This window comes from Notamacropus eugenii, chromosome 4 (genome assembly GCF_028372415.1).
Source record: "Notamacropus eugenii isolate mMacEug1 chromosome 4, mMacEug1.pri_v2, whole genome shotgun sequence".
Classification (NCBI taxonomy): domain Eukaryota; kingdom Metazoa; phylum Chordata; class Mammalia; order Diprotodontia; family Macropodidae; genus Notamacropus; species Notamacropus eugenii.
In genome coordinates this window covers 235,886,899-235,910,714 of record NC_092875.1, presented here as the reverse complement: position 1 = coordinate 235,910,714, position 23,816 = coordinate 235,886,899, and the positions used below count along the sequence as shown (strand labels likewise).

Here is a 23,816-nt window from a genome sequence, read left to right as displayed (position 1 = left end):
AAGGTAAGCTCAGGTTCTCACATGAACAGTGTCAGGTCAGGTAAAGGTGAGGGCTCTTGAAACTGCCAAGCTCTCATGAGGCCCCCCAGGGAACAGCTGGGAATTGAGGAGTGAGACACGATCATTTTTCCACCTCTTCTCAGTGGAAACTTTCTGGGGAGAGCATCCCACCCTTGAGATTGGTCCGTGGTCTGAGCACACCTGTTGTTAATTGGCTAAGGGGCTGAGATCATGCACGTGTCCACGAGCAAACCATGCAGCTGGGAGAGCTTAAATGGGGACAGGATAAGCCTGAGGGTTCCTTTTTCCTTGCTCCTCAGGAGGGAGAAGGGGGCTCCCGTGGGGAGCACTAGCCCTGCATACTGAGAGGGGTTGGGTTCCTCTCTCCTCCGGAAGGAGAAGAGGGCTCCACAGGGAGAACTCGTCCTGCATGCTGACATGTAGCTGGTATCCAGAATAAAGCCTACACTTCTGTTTGACTCTGGAGGTCTCTTCTCTCCTACGTTTATCCAGCTGATCACCAAAGACCTGAGTTGGGTAAGAAGGACCCAGCAGCCCAAGGCAGTTAGGCCAGACAGTTCTCTTGAAATAGAGCTCTGGAAATCCAGACTTTGATAAAGCCCCTTGTGACTCAAAGGGAGTTACCTGTGCCTTAAGCCCAAATCACTCTGGCTCTCACTGATTGGACAATAATAAATCCCAGCCCAAGCCTCTATTGGTCCTTACTTGGGTTTTAATGGTTCAGAGTGAATGTAAACAGCAACTGTTTCTGTTCTGGCCCAAAACCCTGAGGATCTTCCCCTTCCAGAATGATTTTTTTTAAGTAGGTAAAGGAGGTCTTTTGCCTTATTTTTTACTTAATTGCTGAATGGGTATTGTCTCAGACAAATTGAGACCTGGGAAAGAGCTTAGTTTAAAAAGGCCAAGGTCTCTCCCTGCATCCAGGGCCATCTCCAGTTGTCCTGATCTATGGCTTGTCACTGGACCCAGATGGGTCTGGAGGAGAAAGTGAGGCTGGTGACTTCCTGCAGTCCTGCCTCGTTTAAATCCAATTCACTTGCAAGTCAAGACAACACTTTCTTGATGTCATTGGTCCTCTCTGAGAATGAAAGAAAACAACAACTGAATACATTCTCTGAAGAGGCAGAAATGTCAGCACATTTACCTGACAAAATAATGCTACTTGCTCTTTTCTGCCTCAGTGGACTTCCTATTTCACCCTTCATGTTATAATGAGACCTTTAAAGTTTTCATTTTGTGTCTCTAGAGCTCAATTTGTATCTCTGCAAAGTCTCTGCTGACTTCCCTAGCCCACACTGATTTCTAACACCTATGACTTTCTGGAGCATTTGTTACCCTTATCACTTATTTACTTAGATGCTATTTTGCATATTTACTTAAATATACCTAAAATATACTTAAATATACTTTAAATGCAAGGCAATGGCCAATGAGGAGATAGCAATTAGAACATGCATGATATCCTTTGCTGGCTGCCTATCCGTGTGGAAGTTTTTGGAGTCTATGGCTGGAAATGTGCAGATGAGGGGTTCTTTTCCCTCTGTATTTTAGAGTATACCTAGGTAGCCTCTAAATAATTCCTAGCACTAAGTATGTGGTGACTAAAACTCTTTTAGCTAGTTACAGAACCAGGACTGAGTGTGCATACAAAAGGTTTGAATAGATAAAACTCCTTCTCTTTCTTGGAAGCTTTCAAGGAAAGGAAAGAGGAAGAAGAATTGCTCTAGGCCTTCAAGTTAAGGTTAGAAGTGGGGAAATAGAAGTGCTTTATTGCTTGCCACCAGCTACCTCATGAATACACAGCATCTCTGCATTTCTTATCTCTTTGTGTTTATTTTTCCTAATTCTAACAAGGAGCAGACCAGGTATGACCTTGTTGGTTTCAAGACTTTGGGAGAGGCATCGAAGGTCTATCAACTGGAGTTGGGAACAGAGTCTGGAAACCATAACCAAAACCAGTGAAGAACCAACCCTGAGGAGAAAATTACAGAGCCCATCCTAGCAGTGAGTTGATTCCATAGCCCAGACACCATATCCTGCAAACAAGGAAGCGTCCATTGGCTATGCCACACCTGGAAATGAACTTGCCAGGGATGTTTTGTAGCACTCACCTTGAGTCCATTCTCCCTGGGGACTGAGGTAATAGAGTGTGCTCTTGGTTTGGGAGATTCTAGCTATACATTCTCAGGAAATATCCCTTTGTCAAATTAATTTAACTGGTTAAATAATATATTGGGGAGATCTTAACTGGCAATTAAAACAGGAGGATGGGCATACTGGTTAGAGGCTCATGCACAATAGTGTTAGAAAACCTCCTCACTCTTTTTTTTTTTTTTTCAAATAGTATTTTTTTCCAATTACATGTAAAGATAGTTTTCAACATTTGTTTTTATAAGATCTTGAGTTCTGAATTTTTTTCCCTCTCTGTCTTCCCTCCCCCTCCAAAACAGCAAGTAATATGATGCAGGTTGTATATGTGCAATCATGTTAAACATATTTCTACATTAGTCATGTTGTGAAAAAGAATAAGAATATAAAAGGGAAAACCATGAAAAAACAAAAATGAAAACAATATGTTTCAATCTGCATTCAGAGCCCACAGTACTTTTTTTTTAATTAAATTATTTGTTTTCAGTGTTCGACAATCATTTCCATATATCTTGGATTTTTTCCCCCTCCTCTCCCTCTATCCCCCCTCCCTCTCCACTCCCTCCCTGAGACAGTGTACATCTTATATAGGTTCTACACATACTTTCCTATTAAATACATCTTGCATAGAAGAATCCACAGTGCTTTTTCTGGATATGGATAATATTTTCAATCATGAGTCTTTTGGAATTGTCTTGGATCATTGTATTGCTGAGAAGAGCTAAGTCTTTTATAGCAGATCATCGAACAATGTTACTGTTATTATGTACAACATTCTCCTGGTTCTGCTCACTTCACTCAGCATCAGTTCATGTAAGTCGTTTCAGGTTTTTCTGAAATCATCCTGCTTATCATTTCTTATTGCACAATAATAGTCCACTACAATCAGCTTGTTTAGGCATTCCCTAATTGATGGGCATTCCTTTGATTTCCAAGTTTTAGCCATCACAAAAATAGCTACTATAAATATTTTTGTACATGTAGGCCCTTTCCTCTTTTTTATGATTTCTTTGGGAGACAGACCTAGTAGTGGTATTGTTGGATTAAAGAATATGCACAGTTTGATTGCCTTTGGGCATGGTTACACATTGAATGGTTGGATGAGTTCACAGCTTCACCAACAATAAAGCTCCTTGCTCTTGAGAGAAATAGCCAGCTGAGCTAGGGGACCTGATCTGCAAGTGGGAATTAGAAGGGAAAGCCCAGAACCTATGCACTATATGTGTATTTGTGTGTGTATTAACATATATGTGTGTATGTATGTTTATATATATACATACATACATAGTAGGAGTCATAGAGTAGTGTATTGTCTTAGAGCCAGAAAGACCTGGATTTAAGTCTCATCTCTGACACATACTGCCTATATGACCCTGGGAAAATCACTTAACTTCTCAGGACTTTAGGTAGTTTTGTAAGATTATAAGTTGTAGAGAATATGTCATCCTGCACTCCTTATTCTTCACCAGTGAAATCACAAGTCCAATCCTCATTCCTAAATATATGTATATACATATATATATACACACACATATATGTATGTGGGTGGATGTGGATGTATTTTTATTTGCGTATATGTATATATGTACGTATTACAGTGGTTCTAGAAGATGTCTCTAGTTTCAACTAGGTATGCCTCAAATTGTGTATTTGAATTTGTACTTGTAAATATTCACTTTCTGTGAATATATGAAAGTGTATTCACTTTCCATCTCCCAATCTCCTATAGAGTATCAGGATTTCTCCAAAGCAAAGAGTAATGGTATATCTTGATCAAAAAAAAATTGAGAATCAATCCTTTCCTAAACAGCAACTCCTGGAGGATAGGCTCTTCATATGAATACAGATTGGAGAGGACCCAGTTTGAATCTCCTGCTTCCCAAAAGAACTATGGACATAATAACCATTGGTTTCCTATTCAGAGCACCTGGGGAATGAATGACCTATGAAGGTACCTTTTCCTATGCAGATGTAGAGGCCTGAAAAACTAACACATTACTGGTGCCCAGCAGCATCTACCGTACCCTCCAATTCTGCTGCCAGAGGAGCTCTCTCTGCCAAGACAGGAAGATGGGCTCCTGGCACCCAAGGCTAGAGAACAGAATCCATTTTCCAACAGCAACAATTTTATAAATGGTGACTGAGTGTAATTAAAATAGCACAATTTTACTATAACTCAGTAACATTATGAGTTAAAGAGACATTAGTGTGCTGACATGGAAACCTCACCACCATTTATAATGATGTTTAAAAGGGAATGTGCAGTCTTACAAACAACCAATTTATAAATTAATTTTTGGAATACAACCCAACTGTAAATTGTCCATTAGCTAGAATTCTTTTGTATCTTCCCTAGTCTCCACCCAATGCTTAGCACCACTTTCAATATATGGCCAAATAGACAACCCATCTGATCCCAGGATGCTGTCTACTGCTTGAGATTTTTAGGAAAAACATTCTGCCTAATTAGTTAGCACATGTGAACTAGTCCAAGTCCAGTAGGTGCTAACCACCAGGCCACTGCTAACACTATATGATTGATTGCCATAAGTAGTTAAGCCAGCTGGATTAGATTAATTAGCCACTATAATTATAAAAATTCTTATGGCTCACACACATATGTGTATTTGATTATGTGGTCAGCTATATGAAGAACCTTAAATTTCCCAGGCCTAGTACAGAATGATACAAAGGCAGGTGATTAAACAATAACTCTCACTTCTGCCATTCATTCATTCAACAAACATTTGTTTAGCCTCCACTATACATAAAGACCTAGGCTAAGTACTAGGTTTATTGAAAGAATGAATGGGCTTGGTTCTGAACCCAATGGGCAGCAATAGCAGAAATGTCCATGTATTTGAAGCAATAATCCATAATGATAATCACAAGCACAAATTAGTGTAACAGAATCACAGAGCATTCTATCTGTAAGGGCCTTTAGAGTGCCTATTAGTCCAACCCCTCTCATTTCACAGATGATGAATCTCAGACCCAGAAAAGGAAGGTGTGGGCAGATCTTTCAGAGCTCATCACCAAGATGGGTCCCTAGCCCCTCTCTCTGCACCTGTTGCTAACACTGTCAGTGATCTTGTATGACACACTTTCAAGTCCCTTCCCCCTTCTAGTCACCCTCCTCTGCACCTGTTCCTTCTTATCAATGGCCCTACTAAAATATAGTGTCCAGAACTGAGCAACATATTCCAGGGTGGACTAAGCACAGTGGGACCTCCCTCACTCTGTAAAAGTTCAAATGAGTTTTTTATATGCATATATACACATATATGTATATGTACATATATACATATATGTATATACATACATACACATTTGTGTGTGTTTTAATTTCCCCCAATTACATGTTAAGACAATTTTACCACTTTTTAAAAGTTTTGAGTTCCCAAGTCTATCCCTTCATTACCTCCTTTCCTCCTCTGTCTGCTGCCTGAGATAATAAGAAATCACATAGGGGTTATGCATGTATAATTGTGCATGTAAAACATTTTCATATTAGTCATTTTGTACAAAAAAGACTCAAAAAAAGAATTAAAAAAGTGAAAATAGCCTGCTTCAGTCTGTATTCAAACAATATCAGTTCTTTCTCTGGAAGCAGATAGTATGCTTCATCATAAGTACTTTGGAATTGGCTTGGATCATTGTGTTACTGAGCATAGCTAAGTCATTCACAGTTCTTTATCCGACAATATTGCTGTCACTATAGCAGCACTCTCCTGGTTCTGTTCTCTTCATTTTGCATCGATTCAAGTAAGTCTTTCCAGGTTTTTCTGAAATCATCCTGCTTATCATTTCTTATAGAACAATAATAGTCCATTACAATCTTTAGAGATTGAGGCATTTCCCAATTGATTGGCCTCCCTTTGATTTCCAGTTCTTACTCACCACAAAAAGAGCTTTGATAAATATCAAATGAGTTCTTCTAAGCTACAACATACCATTAAACCATGTTGAGCTTGAAGTTCATGAAAATACTTGGAATTATTTCCATCTTCTTTCCCCCTCCCCTTTATTAACTTGCCCCTATTATATTTTGACAGATGATTTTTAGGGATAAAAAAGCATTTTATCTATCCTTATTTCACTTTATCTTGGCCCAGTGTTCTAATAAACTGAATTCTTTAGATCCTGATTCTGTCATTTAATATATTAGCAGTCAAAACGGCCATTTGTTACTGGGTTGACCACCCTGGACCGATACCCACTGCATGAGCTGATGCAGGACAGGGATGGACACTGGACTGGTGATTTGTATTGGTATGGAGAATTCCCGGATGAGGAAACCCCTCCTCCCAATGCAGGTTGGCACCTTTTCTGCAGATTAATGTCTTAGAGTTGCCTAGGCCTTAGGACACTAGAAGGTTAAGTGACTTGGGTCACAGCGTCACACAGCAAGAATATATCAAAATGGGAATTGAACCCAGGTCTCCCTAACTGAAGTTGATGTTTTATCTCCTTTGCCTCCCAGCCTCTTTCATAAGTTAATATGACTGTTTACATTTGATTCAATTTTTTAAAATAGTTATGGAATATCTCAGATGCATCATGGCTTCACAAAATTATAGTTATGTAATATTTGCTGTCACTGAATATGTCTAGATTTGCCAGGATTGTTCCACAAAGGCCAATTATTTCATTACTTACTTATTCTAGCAGATCTGACAGCTCCCACCAGATACTGGTGACTGCTTTGAGTAGCTTTGGCAAGCAGCTATATTTACCACAGGTGCGGACAGTAAAGTTTTTTTTTTTTTTTTGAAAAGGAATAAATATTTTATCTTCTTGGTCCCACTTTTCCTGTTTAAGTATAATTACTGAAATAACTGTCCAAGTATTTATGCCAACATATTTTCTGTACCATAAGATGGGGGATACAATACAGGTAAAGAAATGTAAACAGTAACTTCACTTGTGGACAATTTGCTTATCTTTTTACCTTCATTTTTTCCTCTAGAGCTAAGTGGCAAATGACCTGTACTCTGGAGTCCTGAATCTCTTGCTATACCCAGAAGCTTTCTGAACTCTAATGGCTCAATGCACTTTAGGACTTTGGAACAGTGGGTAAAAAAGTTTGTAACTGTTCCAGTGTCCCTGACTTTCCAAACTTCAGAATCATGTCTCTGCATCTGGTAACTTCACCCCAACCTGCACCCCCAATTTTTCAGCTCCATTTTGTGTGTTGTCTTTCCCTGTTAAAATGTAAGCTCGTTGGAGGCAGGGGCTCTTTTTTTTTTGCTTGTTTTTGTATTTCCAGTTCTTAGCATAATGCCTACCTGAAAGAAGCTCCTAATAAATGTTGCCTACTCTCAGATCACTGGTGAGTAAGCAATGGGTAAGCACATAGTCCTGTAGTATCTCTTGAAGATTAGGCAAAAGTGAAAACAAACAGGCAAAAAGGGCTGAGTAGTTCTGTCACTCACTTGTATAGGGTAGCATAAAGAGTTTCTCAACCTAACAGAAACCATCTTCACAAGGGTGTGAGCTAACTAAAATTATCTTGGGAGAGCCCCCAGTAGGGACCAGTCTCCAAGTTAATCAGCTCATCTTTGGTAAGCCCCAGTCACTGAGATGTAATCAGCTTGCTTTCATCTTCTGCTCAGTTTCTTTATAAGTCTGAAGTGCCAAATAAAATATTGACTTCCTGAAAGCTCATCAGACTGATCAAGGAATTTGACTGATCAACCCCTCTTATGCTCTTTTGATAAATGACAAAACCTGAAGTTACCTTTATGACTAAGAATCTTATATTTGGAAGATATTTCTAAACTTTATCTCTTTCAACTCCTGAGGAAAGAGGATAAAATTGAGGAAAAGACAGAGGAGGTAGTATACCCATGACAAGGACCAGAATTTAACTGGAGAAAGAGAGCAGATTCCACAGATAGTGATAGAGTTGACATTATAACTCAATAATGGTAGAGCCAATATTATAACATGACAATATTATAACCTCAGATTCTCAGGACGGTGTTCTTTCTACTACATTATATTTTGTTACCATACATAGATACATGTATATAGTCACATTCGTATATATGTATGTAATTTTTCATATGTATATACATTTAATTATACATATATACACATATACAAGTATGTATGTATATGGTCATATATATATATTTCTCATTATAAGCAACTAGGTGACACAGAGGATAGAGCACTGGACCTGAAGTCAGGGTGGCAAGTTCAAATCTGGCCTCAGACAATAACTTGCTGTGTGATCTTGAACAAGATTCTTCCCAATTTTTTCAAATAACATAAAGTTTTAGGATTGATTGTTCTACAAATGTTTTGCAGAACTCATTTGTAAATCCATGTGGTCTCAGGAATTTTTTTCTTAGGGAATCTATTTATGACTTATTCAATTTTTTTCTGAGTTTTATTTAAATATTCTATTTCCTCTTCTGTTAATCTGGGAAATACATACATATGTATATACACACATACATATATACACATATATGTACATGCATGTGCATGAATAGATGGATATATACAATTTCTTTTTTTGCAGGAAGGAAGGCAAGGCAATTGGGGTGAAGTGACTTGCCCAAGATCACACAGCTAGTAAGTGTCAACTGCCTGAGGCCAGATTTGAATTCAGATCCTCCTGACTTCAGGGCCAGTGCTCTATTCATTGTGCCACCTAACTGCCCCTGAAATTTACATTATTTTTTTAAAAATTTATCCATTTTGCTTAGGTTGTCAGTGTTACTGGCATATCATTTAGCAAAGTAACTCCTAGTAATTGTTATAATTTCATATTCATTGATGGGGCATTCACCTTGTTAATTTTTGATACTAGTAATTTGATTTTCTTTTTAAATTTTCATAAAACATCTCCTTGTCATATTTATTAGTTCAATTTTTTGTGTTTTTTTAACTTTCAACTTTATTAACTTCTCCTTTGATTTTTACTTTGATACTTAATTGGTATTTTAATTTGTTTTTTTCTAGATTTTTTAGTTGCATTCCCAATTTGTTGATCTGCTTTGTCCTCTCTATTTTATTGATGTATATAATTAGAGATATACATTTTCCCCTAAAAACTGCTTTGGCTGCAAAACAAATTTTGGTATGTTGTTACATTATTATAATTTTTTTGAATGAAATTATTGATTGCTTCTTTGATTTTGCTTTTTAATTTACTAATTCTTTAGGATTAGATTATTTGCTTTTCAATATATTTTCAGTTATGCTTCCACAGTCCTTTAATGAATATAACTTTTATTGCAATATGATCTAAAAAAGGTGCATTTAATATTTCTGCTTTTCTGCATTGTTTGTGAGGTTTTTGTGCCCTAATACATGATCTATTTTTGTGAAGTTGCTATGTGCAGCTGAGAAAAATGTATATTATTTTCTATTCCATTCAATTTTCTGCAGAGGTCTATCTTATCTAACTTTTCTAAAATTCTATTAATGTCCTTACTCTATGTTTTTTGCTTATTTTATGGTTAGATTTATCTAGATCTGAGAGTGAAAATATAAGGTCCTCTGCTAGTATAGGTTTACTATCTATTTCTTCCTATAATTCAGTTTTTTTCTTTAAGTAAGAAATATATTATATATATTTAGTATTGATATTACTTCATTATTTGTAGTGACTTTTAGCAAGAGGGAGTTTACCTGCTTATCTTTTTAAATTAGATCTATTTTTGTTTTTACTTTGTCTAAGATCATGATTGCAATAACCTACCTTTTTTAATTCAGCTAAAGCATTATAGATTCTGCTTCAGTCCCTTATTTTAACTTTGTGTATATCTCTCTGTTTCAAGTGAGTTTCTTGTAAACAGCCTTTGAATTCATCCCATTCACAGTTATTACTAACTGTCCATTTTCCTCATCCATTTTTTTTTTGTTACCCTTCTCTCTTTCTTTTTTTCACCTGGTTTTGTTTCTGACCACTGCTTTCCTTAATCTGCCCTCCCTTTATCACCCTCCCTTTTCTCTTATCTCTTTCCCATCCTACTTCCTTATTGGGTAAGATAGATTTCCATACTAAATTGAATGTGTGTATGAATATGTATAAATTATTTTTTGTTCTTTAAACCAATTTAGAGTGAGGTTCAATTGTGGCTTCCACTCTACCCCCCTCCCCCCCATATTCCTTTCCACTGTAAAAGGTCTTCCTTGAATAAGTCTTTTATGTGAGATAATTTTTCTCATTCTTCTTCTCTTTCCACCTTCTCCAAATGCATTCCTCTTTCTGACTCATCTATTTCTTTGAGATCATCTCAACATAATCAACTCACTTTTGTGCACTTTAGGAAGACAGACTTTCTAACTGCTCTAATAATGATAAAGTTTGGAGGAGTTGTATGTGTTACCTTTCCAAGTAACTGTATAAGCAGTTTAACCTTATTGAGTCCCTTATGATTTTTCTTTCCTGTCTTTCATGAGTCTTATATTTGCAAATCAAATTTTCTGTTCAGCTCTGGTCTTTTCATTAGGAATGCTTAAAAGTTCTCTATTCTATTAAATTTCAATTTTCCCCCAAAATGATTATACTCAGTTTTGCTGGGTAGGTGATTTTTGGTTGTAATCCTAGCTCTTTTGCCTTCTGGAATATCATATTCCAAGCCCTCTACTCCTTTAACGTTTTTGTTGTTGTTCAGTTGTTTCAGTTGTGTCCTCTTCATGAACCCATTTAAGGTTTTCTTGGCAAAGGTACTAGAGTGATTTGCCATTTACCTCTACAGTTCATTCTACACAGATGAGGAAACTGAGGCAGACAAGATTTAGTGACTTGCCCAAGGTTACACACACAAATAGTAAGTATTTGAGGTCATATTTGAAGTCAGGAATATGAGTCTTTCTGACTTCAGGCCTAACACTCATCCACTGTACCTCTTAGCTGCCCATTCTTTAACATGTTGATTGCTAAATCTTGTGAGAACCCTTCTGTGGCTCCACAGTAGCCACATTCTATGTGAATTATTTCTTTCTGAATGTTTGAAGTATGTTCTCTTTGACCTGGGAGTGTTAGGAGTTTGGTTATAATAGTCCTGGGAGTTTTAATTTTGAAATCACTTTTAGGAGGTGATTGGTGAATTCTTTTCATTTCTATTTTATTCTCTGGTTGTGGGGCAGTTTTCCTTGATAATTTCTTAAAATATGATGTCTAGGCCCTTTCTTTGTTCATGGCTTGCAGGTAGTTCAATAATTCTTAAATTCTCTCTTCTCAATCTATTTTTCAGGTCAGTTTTTCCCCCAATGAAGCATTTCATATTTTCTTCTATTTTTCATTACTTTGACTTTGTTTTATTGTTTATAGATGTTTTTGGAGTTATTAGCTTCTACTTGTCTGATTCTAATTTTTAAGGCATTATTTTCTTCAATAAGCTTTTAGTCCCTCTTTTTCCATTTGATCAATTTTATTTGTTTTTTGTTTGTTTTTTCTTTTTTGTAGTAGTTTTATTTATTTATTTTTAGATTTTGACATTAACTTCCACAAAATTTTGAGTTCCAATTTTTCTCCCCATCTCTTCCTTCCCCCCACCCCATAACACCTTGCATTCTGATTACCCCTTCCCTCAATGAGCCCCATCACACCCCACCCTTCCCTCATCCCTATCTTGTCTCTTTTCTTGTAGGGCAAGACGGATTTCTATACCCCATTACCTGTATTTCTTATTTCCCAGTTATATGCAATAATAATTCTCAACATTCATTTCTAATACTTTGAATTACAACTTCTCTCCCTTCCTCCCTCCCCACCCATCACCACTGAGAAGGCAAGGAATTCAATACAGGCTATATATGTGTCTTTTTGCAAAAGACTTCCATAATAGTCATGTTGTGTAAGACTAACTATTTCCCTCCATCCTACCCTGTCCCCCATTTATTCTATTTTCTTATTTGACCTTGTCCCTTCCCAAAAGTGTTTACTTCTAATTACTTCCTTCTCCCATTTGCCCTCCCTTCTATCATCCCCTTCACCTCACTTGTCCCCTTCTAAGCTAGATTTTCATACAAAATTGAGTGAGCATGTTATTACCTCCTTAAGCCAAATGTGTTAAGAGTAAGTTTCACTTTTTTCCTCTCACCTCCTCCCTTTTCTCCTCCATTGAAAAAAGATTTTTCTTATCTCTTTTATGAGTGATAATTTGCCCCATTCCATTTCTCCCTTTCTCCTCCCAATATATCCCTCTCTCACCCCTTAATTTTATTTTGTATAGATATCATCTCTTCTGATTCAACTCAACCTGTACCCTCTGTCTATATGTGTATGTGTGTGTGTGTGTGTGTGTGTGTGTGTAATCCCTCCACCTACTCAAATACTGAGAAAAGTCTCAAGAGTTACAAATCTTATCTTTCCATGTAGGAATGAAAACAGTTCAGCTTTAGAAAGTCCTTTATGATTTCTTTTTCCTTTTACCTTTTCATGCTTCTCTTGATTCTTGTGTTTGAAAGTCAAATTTTCTATTCAGCTCTGGTCTTTTCATCAAGAATGCTTGAAAGTCCTCTACCATTTTTTCCCTTGAAGTATTATACTCAGTTTTTCTGGGTAAGTGCTTCTTGGTTTTAATCCCAGTTCCTTTGACTTCTGGAATATCCTATTCCAAGACCTTTGATCCCTTAATGTAGAAGCTGCCAGATCCTGTGTTATCCTGATTGTATTTCCACAATACTCTAATCATTTCTTTCTAGCTGGAAGACACCAGGAAGTGTCTGTTGTGCCATGCAGGGGGCAGGGGGCAGTCCAATGTGTGCCACATTCACACAGACAGGACCTGAGCAGGCCTTGGGAAGACTGAATCTCTTGTACCTGTGGCAGTTTTCAGACTTCAGAACCCAAAATACTGAGGATAAATTGGAAGGTCACTGGGAAAAGCCTGTGGGACCAATGCCAGGAGAGTGGAGTGCTCCTGCCCCAGCCCCAGGGCTGTTGAGGGAGGAGGGAGTGGAGGAAGCCACAGAAACCACAGCAGCAGCAGTGGTAGCTGTAGCCACTGATGCTAGAGCTCAAGGCCCACAGACTGTGGGGACATACAGTGGCTGACAGTACACCACCCCCCCCCCCCACCCCTATTGGAAGCAGAGAACTACCTTGACAAGGAGTTCAAAAGTGAAGTAAATGGCTGGAGAAATGAGCAAAAACCAGAAAAAGCAATCAGACTATACAATCTTACTTTGGTGACAAGGAAGACCAAAATATGCAAACAAAAAAACAACAAAGTTATAGCTCCTCCATTCAAAGCCTCCAAGAAAAATATGGATTAGTCTCAGGCCATGGAAGAACACAAAAGGGATTTTGAAGATCAAGTAAGAGAAGTACAGCAAAGACTGAGAAGAGAAATGAGAGTAATGCAAGAAAATCATGAAAAACAAGTCAACTGCTTGCTAAAGCCAAAAATGCTGAAGAAAAGAACATTTTAAAAAATAGACTAACCCAAATGGTAAAAGAGATCCAAAAAGCCAATGAGGAGAAGAATGCCCTAAAAAGCATAATTGGTCAGATAGAAAAGGAGGTCCAAAAGCTCTCTGAAGAAAATAATTTTTTAAAGATAAGAATGGGGCAGAAGGAAGCTAATGACTTTAGGAAAAATCAAGAAATTATAAAACAAAACAAAAGGAATGAAAAAATAGCAGACAATGTGAAATATCTCATTGGAAAAACAACTGACCTGGTAAATAGATCCAAGAGATGCAATTTTAAAATTATGGGACTACTTGAAAGTCATGATCAAAAAAAGAGCCTAGACATCATCTTTCATGAAATTATCAAGGAAAACTGTCCAAATATTCTAGAACCAAAGGGTACAGTAAATATTGAAAGAATCCACCAATCACCTCCTGAAAGAGATCCCAAAAGAAAAACTCCTAGGAATATTGTAGCCAAATTCCAGAGTTCCCAGGTCAAGGAGAAAATATTGTAAGCAGCCAGAAAGAAACAATTCAAATATTGTGGAAATACAATCAGGATAACCCAAGATCTAGCAGCTACTGCATTAAGGGATTGAAGGACTTAGAATATGATATTCCAAAAGTCAAAGGATTAACACCAAGAATCACCTACCCAGAAAAGCTGAGTATAATACTTCAGGGGGAAAATGGCCATTCAACGAAATAGAGGACTTTCAAGCCTTCTTGGTGAAAAGACCAGAGCTGAATAGAAAATTTGACTTTCAAACACAGGAATCAAGAGAAGCATGAAAAGGTAAACAGGAAAGAAAAATCATAAGGGACTTACTAAAGTTGAACTGTTTACATTCCTACATGGAAAGATCATATTTGTAACTCTTGAGACTTTTCTCAGTATTTTGATAGTTGGAGGGATTATATTTATAGACAGAAGGCACAGGGTGAGTTGAATAGGAAAGGATGGTATCTAAAAAAATAAAATTAAGGGGTGAGAGAGGAATACATTGGGAGGAGAAAGGGAGAAATTGAATGGGCCAAATTATCTCTCACATAAAAGAGGCAAGAAAATGCTTTTGCAATGGAGCAGGAAAGGGAGAGGTGAGGGAAAATTTGAAGCTTACTTTGATCACATTTGGCTTAAGGAGAGAATAACATGCACACTCAATTTGGTATGAGATAGGAATAGGTGGGGTATGTGGGAGAATGATAGAAGGGAGGGCAAATGGGAGAAGGAAGTAATTAGAAGGAAACACTTTTTGGGAGGGACAAGGTCTAAAGAAAGAATAAAATAAATATGGGGCAGGATAGGATGGGGGAAAATATAATCTTTCACAACATGACTTTTATGGAAATCTGCTGGGGATGGAAGCTCAATTCCATGTGGACAGTCTCGGGCGGGTAAAGGTGGGAACTTCTAAATCTTAGAGTTCTCATGAGGCCCCCCATGAAACACCAGGGAATCGAGGAGTGAGACCGAGCAATCTCGTGTATTTCCACCTCTTCCCGTGAGAAACGTGATGGGAGGAGCATCTCCCTCGAGACTGTTCCGGATCTGGGCACACATATTGTTATCTAACAGGCACGGTATTCAGGTGCAAACTATGCGGCCGGAGAGCTTAATTAATTAGGATCAGGAAAGCCTGAAGGCTCTCTTAGCGTGGAGGGGCCCTGACAGACAGAAGGCCTCTCGTCCCTTTTCCTCTCTTCGCTCTCCCCTCCCCCTCTCTCCCCACTTACACTTCTGCTTCCAATCTCTTATAAGATCTTTGCCTCCTTGGGAGATTTTCTCTCTCCCTCCTAAGGCAGAGCTTCCCCTGCACATGTAACCGAGACCCTGAATAAAGCCTAACCCTTGTTCGACTCCGGAAAGTCTCTTCTCTCATACGTTTATCCAGTTTGGCCAGCCGAAGACCTGCGATAGAGGTAAGGTAAGACTCGGGTAGCCCTCAGGCCTCTAGGCCTGGCAGAAATCTTTTGCATAACTATATGTCTATAGCCTATATTGAATTGCCTGTCTTCTCAGGAATGGGTAGAAAGGGAGGAAGGGAGAGAAGTTAGAACTCAAAGTTTTAAAAACAAATGCTAAAAATTATTTTTTTGTGCAATTGGGAAATAAGAAATACAGGTAATGGGGTATAGAATCCTACCTTGCCCTATGAGAAAATAGAGGAGATGAGAATAAGAGAAGGGAGGGGTGTGATAGAAGGGAGGACAGATTGGGGGGAGGGGTAATCAGAATGCATGGTGTGTTGGGGTGGGGGGAAGGGAGAGATGGGGAAAACATTTGGAACTCAAAATCTTGTAGAAATAAATGTGGAAAACTAAAAATAAATAAATTTTTTAAAAATCAGCCAAAAAAAGAGATACTGAATGTAGTTTTTGTAATGTTCATATATCTAGCACTTTCCAAATCTCTTCTTAAAGAAAACATTCATGATACACAGCAGTGGGGCTTCTGTGTAGTCTACAAGCACTGCAGGTCTTTGCTCAAACAAGTTGATGGACTGACTGTTCCTAATATCAACATCATATTGCTTCTAAGCTGTAAATTTGACCCTGTGGCAGAAAATTCTACTAGCATGTAATTTCTAGAAAATAATTTCCCAATGGGTCACTTTTATAAGCCTAAGGTTACTGACATCTTCCACTAAAATTCCTACCTTCTAATCTTCAAGTATTCATGAATACTCCTGTATGCATTTTGTGATAGCTTATTTTATCTGAAAGGTAGAGTCCAGTTACGATAGAAAATACCTGTTGTCGGCTATTTCTATTTCAATTGTCCAGTAACTGTTTCCTATCTCCCTTGCATGCTATTTTCCTTTTAGTATCATCTGTCTCCCACTCTATTGCTTCTTTTTTTCTCACCTCAAAGGTCTCCTAATTGAATTGTGTCAAAGCAATTGAAAAGTGGTACCTCAATAAATTACTGTCAGACATTTTGACCTTAGGGCCAGTTAGACTCCTCTGGCAGAAAACAGTGCATGTTGAAAGAAGTTTAAAAAATAAAAAAGGAACATAAGAAGCTATGCATTGACAAGGTCCCTTCACTCATTATTTGCAAAGAAAAAAAAAGAAAACATAATAGTATCATTTAAAATTAATAAACATCAATTATCATTTAATAATGAATGCTTCTCTCCAACTCTTACTTTCCTTATCTCTAAAATAAGGGGGGAGGAAGTGGAAGAATTAGACTAAATTATCTTCAACTTTTCTTGCATTTCTGAAGGTCTATGACTCTACAAAATTTAAGCATGACATACTCTGATAATGTTAGAACAGTGTTAGTAATAAGAACATTTATATAGAACTTTAAGGTGGACAAAACTCCTTGTGAATATGTTTAATATGAATATTTATGTAGAGCCTGTATCAGACTGCACATCATGTTGGGTTGGGGAAAAGAGAGGAATGGGGAGAAAATTTAGAACTCAAAATCTTATGGAAGTGAATGGTGAAAATTAAAAGTAAATATATTAGTTAATTAAAAGAAAACTTTCTGGTAAAGTAGGTGGTTGAGGATTATAATCCCTATTTTACATATGAGGATACAAAGAACAGTAGAGGTTTAGTAATTTGCCCACTGTCACACTGTTTAAGCTAGGATTCAAATTCAATTTTAAATCTTTCTACTATACTCTTTATCTAGTAAGTTAAAATTTTCCTGTAATGTGAGTCAATGCCATTTTTTTAAGGCTCAATTTTTATGTCTAAAATTGCTTTTTTAAATGTGTTGCTTTAAATTATTGATCAGTAAATATTTTTTAAAAACAACTGAAATGCCTTCTGTGCTATATTATAATTATATTATAATAAGTGCTATATTCTTGTCCATATACTCAGTTCAATTCAACAAATATTTCCTAAGAGCCTACTTCAAGGATTATGCCAGGTTGGGGTGGGCAGGATACAAAGACAATAAAATGAACAAACAAAAGAAAACAAAACCCATCCCTGTTCTTAAGGACTTCACATGCTACTGAAAGTGAAAATAGAGGTGAGGGGGCATGTTCCTGTATAGAGATAACAAATGAGTAGGGTGGTAATGTGAAATAATTACCAATAATGTAGTAATATGAAAGGTAAGTTAGATCCAGATAGTACACAGTTCAAGGGGTTTGCATTTTATCCAAAAAGCAAGAGGCAATCATTAAAGAATTTCAAGAAAGGGTATAAAATGTTCAGATTTATGTTATCAGAAGGACTTTTTTGGCAGCTGGATGGAGGATTAAGAAAAGAAAGGAGAGATTGTTGCAAAGAGATTGATTATGAGATTATTACAATAGTCCAAGTAAGAAATGATGAGGGTGACTAAGTTAGGTTGGTGGCCATGTGCCTAGAGAAGAGAGGATAAATGTAAGAGAAGGAGAAACAAGATTTAGCAACTTAGGGAGTAAGGAGAAAGGAGGAATCAAGGTTAACTGAAGTTACAAATCTAAATAACTGGGAAAATGGTGGCACATTTCCCAGACAAAGGGAAAAGGTAAGAGGTCCATTTTACATTTATTGAGTTTGAGATGGTCTTGGGAAATGTAGGAAGAGATATGAGACTAAAAATATTTGGGTTAGACACAGATTTTAAGAATCATCTTTGCGGAAATAATTGCATACATAAAAGTAAACTTATCATCAAGAGAGAGAATGTAGAGAAATGTTTCTCCATCAGCATGAAACGCATACACATATATCCATATCCAAATATCATACAATATATGTGTTTGTGATATACACTTAAATACATACACACATGTATATGTAAATGGGTATTACATAAGTACATTGATGCATATATTACAATGGATTCATATGTATATAGCATACAATGGTTATTAGGTATATCATATACATTCACATGCATATACATACACATATATACTTCCTCTATATGCAGGTACACACATACATATTTCTCACACATTTATTAACTACGTGACTCTGGGCAAGTCAATTGCTGTCTGCCTCAGTTTCTACTCTGTAAAATAATAATAGCACCTACATCCTACGGTTGTTGAGTATAAATGAAATAATATTTATAATGTATGTGTATATACATATAGACATACATGCACACACACTGGCTGTCCATTCACTATTAGAATCAGAAATAATGACAGGCAAGATGTTTTAGTGAATGGAGAACTGGTTTCAGTCAGGAAGACCTGCCTCTGACATGTAATGATTGTGTGATTCTGGGGAAGTCCCTTAATCTCTTAGCGTACTTGGTGGCCCTCTAAGGTGATAAGTGGCAGAGAAGCTATCGACTTGCATTGGTGGAGAGAGTAGTCTGTACCAATCAGATGAGGTCTAGTCACTATCCCCATCAAGATTTACAAAGTAGTTTTAAAATACTGCATTTGATTCTCATAACAACCCTATCAGGTAAGTAGTACAAATACCTTTATTTGTTGTCTCCATTTTGTAGTTGATAAAACTGAAATTCAGGTAAGTGTCAAGTGACCTGTCCAAAGACACACATACAATACTGCTCCTAAGTAGCAGAGCTGGGACTTCTATCTAGATCTTTTCATTCTAAAGGTGGAGCTCTTTCCCACACAGCTTGCTCTCTAAGTCAAATCAACAAGTATTTGTTAATTGTCTACTATGCGCCAGGCGCCTAACAATTTGTATTTGTCTCTTCCTTATGAAATATGCCATTTGATCTCCATAACAGCTCCATGAAATGGCTGTTGTTGTTGTTGTTGGAGGGGGGAGAAGAAATATGGAATTCTGTGAGAAAATTTCCATTACCAATAAAAATTCACACCTGCTCTCCCACTTATAGTTTTAGCTGGGTAGAAACTTTGAAGCTCATGTAGGAATTAAGAGAAACAAGAAAAGATAAGCAGGAATAAACAATTATTAGGGATTAAGTAAGGATAAACTGCTTGCATTCAAATATGTGGAAATAAGATACATATCATCCCTGAAACTTCTCATCAGGGCTCATGGTGGGGGTCCAGTCAGAAAAGACTTGAGAGTGGTTCTGTTATGTCTTGCTGATCCTGAGAGAAGAATGGAAAAAGGGAGAATGACATACATTGGGGGAGGGGGAGAGAAGGAAAGGAAGGTTAAGGAAAATCATCTCACATAATCAGGGTGCACAAATAGACATCTGTACAAACAAGGAGAAGACATTGGGGATCAGCAGCTGACACTTGAACTTCACTCTCACATGAACTGGTCAAAAGAAAGAAGAATATACACACATACAGGCACACACAGTTTGTACAGAAATATATTTTACTCACCTCGGAAACAGGAGTGAAAGGGAAAAAGGAAAGAGGGAATTAAAAGAATGATAGAAGAAGGGACAGACTAATCCTAAGCAAATCAAACTGTAATTAAGGACATACAAAAATATTTATAACTCTGTTTAAGGTGGCAAAGAATGGGATTCTGAATGGGAGTCAATGGATGACCAAGTCAGAACATGTAAATGTGATGGAATATTATTGTACTGTAAGAAATGATGAATGACCAAGTCAGAATATGTAAATGTGATGGAATATTATTGTACTGTAAGAAATGATGAAGGGGATGGTTTCAGAGAACCCCAGGGAGATTTCTATAAACTGATACAGAGTGAAGTGAACAAAACCAGAGAACAATTTATACAGTGACAACAATATGATAAAGATAAACAACTTTGAAAGAATTAGAGCTCTGATCAGTATGTAATGACCAACCACATATCCAGAGGATTAATGATAAAGCAAAGTGTTCACTTTCAGATAGAAAGATGAAGGACATGGAATACAGAATGAGATGCATACACACACACACACACACACACACACACACACACACATACACACACACACAGTTTTTTTGACATGGTCAATGAAAAAAATGTGTTTTGCTTGACTATACGTATTTGTAGCAGAGGTTCTATTTTTCTTTCGTTTTTAATTGGGAGAAGGAAAGTTAGGGTGGGAGGGAGAGAAGATAGATTTTTGCTGTTTGAAAGAATAGGTATATTTTTAAAAAAATAATCAGCAAGCATTTAAAACAGATATTGCATTCTAGGTACTGTGCTTGGCACTGGGGATATAAAGACAAAAAAAATATACAACACCCATGCTCTCAAGGGTGCAAGAAACCAAGGCTAGAATTGTGTTTAATATCGATTATGACTTTCCAAGTTCAGGAGAGGTCACTGGAAAGTTCACACAGGCTGAAGTGGCAGAAAGGGCACTGTCAGCTCCTGACTTTAATTTGTGTTCCTTAAAATGCTCTCTTCTCAGCACTTCCTGTGCGTCACTGCCATTATTGCTAATGGGAGTTATATGCACTCATCAAATGAACAGACCTCTGATAATTGTGGGATTCTGTATTTGAAAAGCAAAGTAACATTTAATGTTTCAGACTTTTGTGAAGCCTTCCTGACTGCCTTATTAATTGGCTCTTATTTTGGTAATCACTGTTCTTTTCTCTGAGTGGTTATTTTAAAATGGCAAAGGGACCTACGTTAGTATTATATGTTTTAGGACATACATTTGCATCAGTCATAAACTTTAATTTATACTTTGGCCAAATAATTTTAACAGTTGCTATAAAATCAGTTATTTGATCATAGTTTTTACGACCATGTTGAATGCAGCAGGAGACAGGCTTAATAGTACTTGTATCCACAACAAATTTCAAGCTATTATTTCTACATCCTAAATGCTTTTGACTCATCCACAGACCAGTCAAATTCCTACTGATTGTTATTTGTAGCTTGCTAAAAATTGGTTCATCACATGCAATGCAAAATCTTTTTTTTTTTTTACTGAATACATTTAGTTTTAAAATTTCAGTTTATTATTTTGCTTTTTGAGTTGTAATATTTGCAAAAGACAGAACAACAAAGAAAAGCAAGCCCTCTTGTTATGTTCTATGGGATAGTTTGCTATGATCATAGAAATGATACTTACGGAATATCGGTTACTCAGTAGTAAAACTGAATGAAAGGAAAAGGTGAAGATATGAAGCAAATTTAGTATGTTTATCTTTACCAATAAGCACAGAGCTAGATTTTAAGAAAATGAAATTTTAGACATGTGGCAAGACATGGAGATGACTGTAAGTAGAAATGTAAACTTCAAGGGAAAGTTTCAATAACATCAAACGCCTTTGATTTCGTGGTGTGGGAACTCTTGCAAGATGGAAACTGTCTATAATGTACAGTCTTGGAAAGTTTCCTGAGGGTCAGAGAGGTTCTTTGAGTTGTTTATGATCACACAGCTAATGTCAGAGGCAGGGTTTGAATCCACGATTTTCTGATTCTAAGTCGTGTACTCTCTTCCCATTACTATACTGCTTCTAATAAATGATCATTCAAAGTGATAATTTGTATAGGAAAGTGGAATATCAGAATATAATATTGTCACTGACTTGATCTTTCATAGGATTTCATTTGATAGTATTATCTTTGATAGAGTTGTATTGAGTTACATGAACTTAACCTAGCTTAAGATAACTTTGAAATGACTCGGTTTAAGATACACCAAGCCTGAGAATTTCTTTTAGGTGAAACTGTCAGTTGTTTAGAAAATATAGACTCTCTGGAACACTTGCCATTGATTTTTCTAAGAATACAAGATGATTAATTCTTGATTAATGAGATACTTTTGCATCTTGGCAAATATATATTATATCATTGAATATAAAGATAGGGATTAGAGTTGTGACTTTGTTGATTTTAGGGAGCTCCCAGATAAGGAAATTCTACTTATTAGAGTCAGTGGGCACATTCACTGCAACTTATACCGTTAGAATCTATCACTATTGCTACTCCTACTTACACAGTATCAGCAGTAGGGTTTGAACCCAGGTCTTCTTGACTCTGAGACCACATATCAATATATTAGGTCATGTGGACTTTCATTATTGCACATGTGAGAAGGAAATAAAATGAATAATGCAAACTTGGAAATGAACAACCGGGTATATGTATCTATCTCACAGAGGTTTTAGGAGGAAAGTATATTATAAACCTTAAAGTGTAACATAAACAGAATTTGTGGTGGTTGCTATTATTTGAGATGGCCACAGATGGGAGTAGATATAGACCATCATCCTGCCCACAGGCAATGAGCAAGGCTTAGCCTCTCTACAACTGGTAGTCAACAAGCCCCACAGTGAAGGTGGACTTCATCTTCCTTCTCAACAATGAGATGTTAAACAACAAACACTTTCTGAAGAGCAAAGGAATGAGCTTGGTACCATGATGTATGTTCTACTGATGTGCTTTCAGGACCCCTGGGAATTTCTATCTTCTCCTTTGATGCACTCACTGTATTGACAGGAGTCCCCTATGGTGACTTGACTCTTGAATCTATGCCTTGATTCTGAGGCCCAGTGGTCTTTTCATGTGACCTGATATTAACACCCTAAGATCACTCTGAAGGTTTACCCTCACCTTTGCATCATCTACTACTATTAGAATGTGAGTTCCTTGAAATGAAGGACTAGTTTACTTCTCTCTTTATATACTCAGACCTTAACACAGTTCATGACATATAGTAAGTAATTAACATTTTTTTCTTCTTTCATTTATTCACTCATTTCTTTCAGTTCCTTAGTACCAACATTTAATTTGAAGTCATCTGATTTCTTTGTACTGTTTCATTCCTTGTTGAGAAGACATATTGCTTCATCACACTTTTTTATGAATTATCACAACTCCTGAGAAGATTATTTGAATCTACCACTACTACTACCACCACTACTACTACTCAAATGGATCTACGATTTTATCAGTTTGGAAGTTCCATCCAACTTTGCACATCAAAACCCATGTTCTACTTCTCATTCTATATGATATTTGACCATATTTTCCCCAGGGCTTGCCATAGCGGGGTATTAGAAACCTTCCTCAATTTCTCCTGACATTTATAGGTTACTAATGGACCTTTCTGGCAGGCTGGATGTAATCTCTTGCTCTTGTCATGTGAACAAAAATTTTATTTTTCTTTCATACAATTCCTCGATGGCATCTGTTGCTCCTGTTATTCAAAGTTTCTTGTTGATTATAATGTTGTAGCTTGCTCACACCAACCATGTACCTCTCGATTGCCCCCTGGGTGATACTCATCTCTACTTCTTTGGAAGCAGTGATATATCACATCTCACTCCCACAGAGAAAAATTGTTAAAATGTTAGTATTGGAACTTTCAGAGTCAGTAAGAGAGTTTTGCTTTCCAGAAGCAATCCAGTTCATTCAATGTCTCTTTTTCAACACTAGTTGCCTTCCATCCATACATCAAAATTATTCT

At 37.0% G+C, this 23,816-nt stretch overlaps 1 long non-coding RNA gene across 1 annotated transcript; it reads left to right on the top strand.

The window, feature by feature from the left end:
* Nucleotides 1-291: 291 nt before the first annotated feature.
* On the top strand, nt 292-2,666 carry LOC140501064 (uncharacterized). The gene is made up of 2 exons (XR_011966046.1): nt 292-537; nt 1,876-2,666. It is a non-coding gene; the product is annotated as an uncharacterized lncRNA (long non-coding RNA).
* Nucleotides 2,667-23,816: the final 21,150 nt, after the last annotated feature.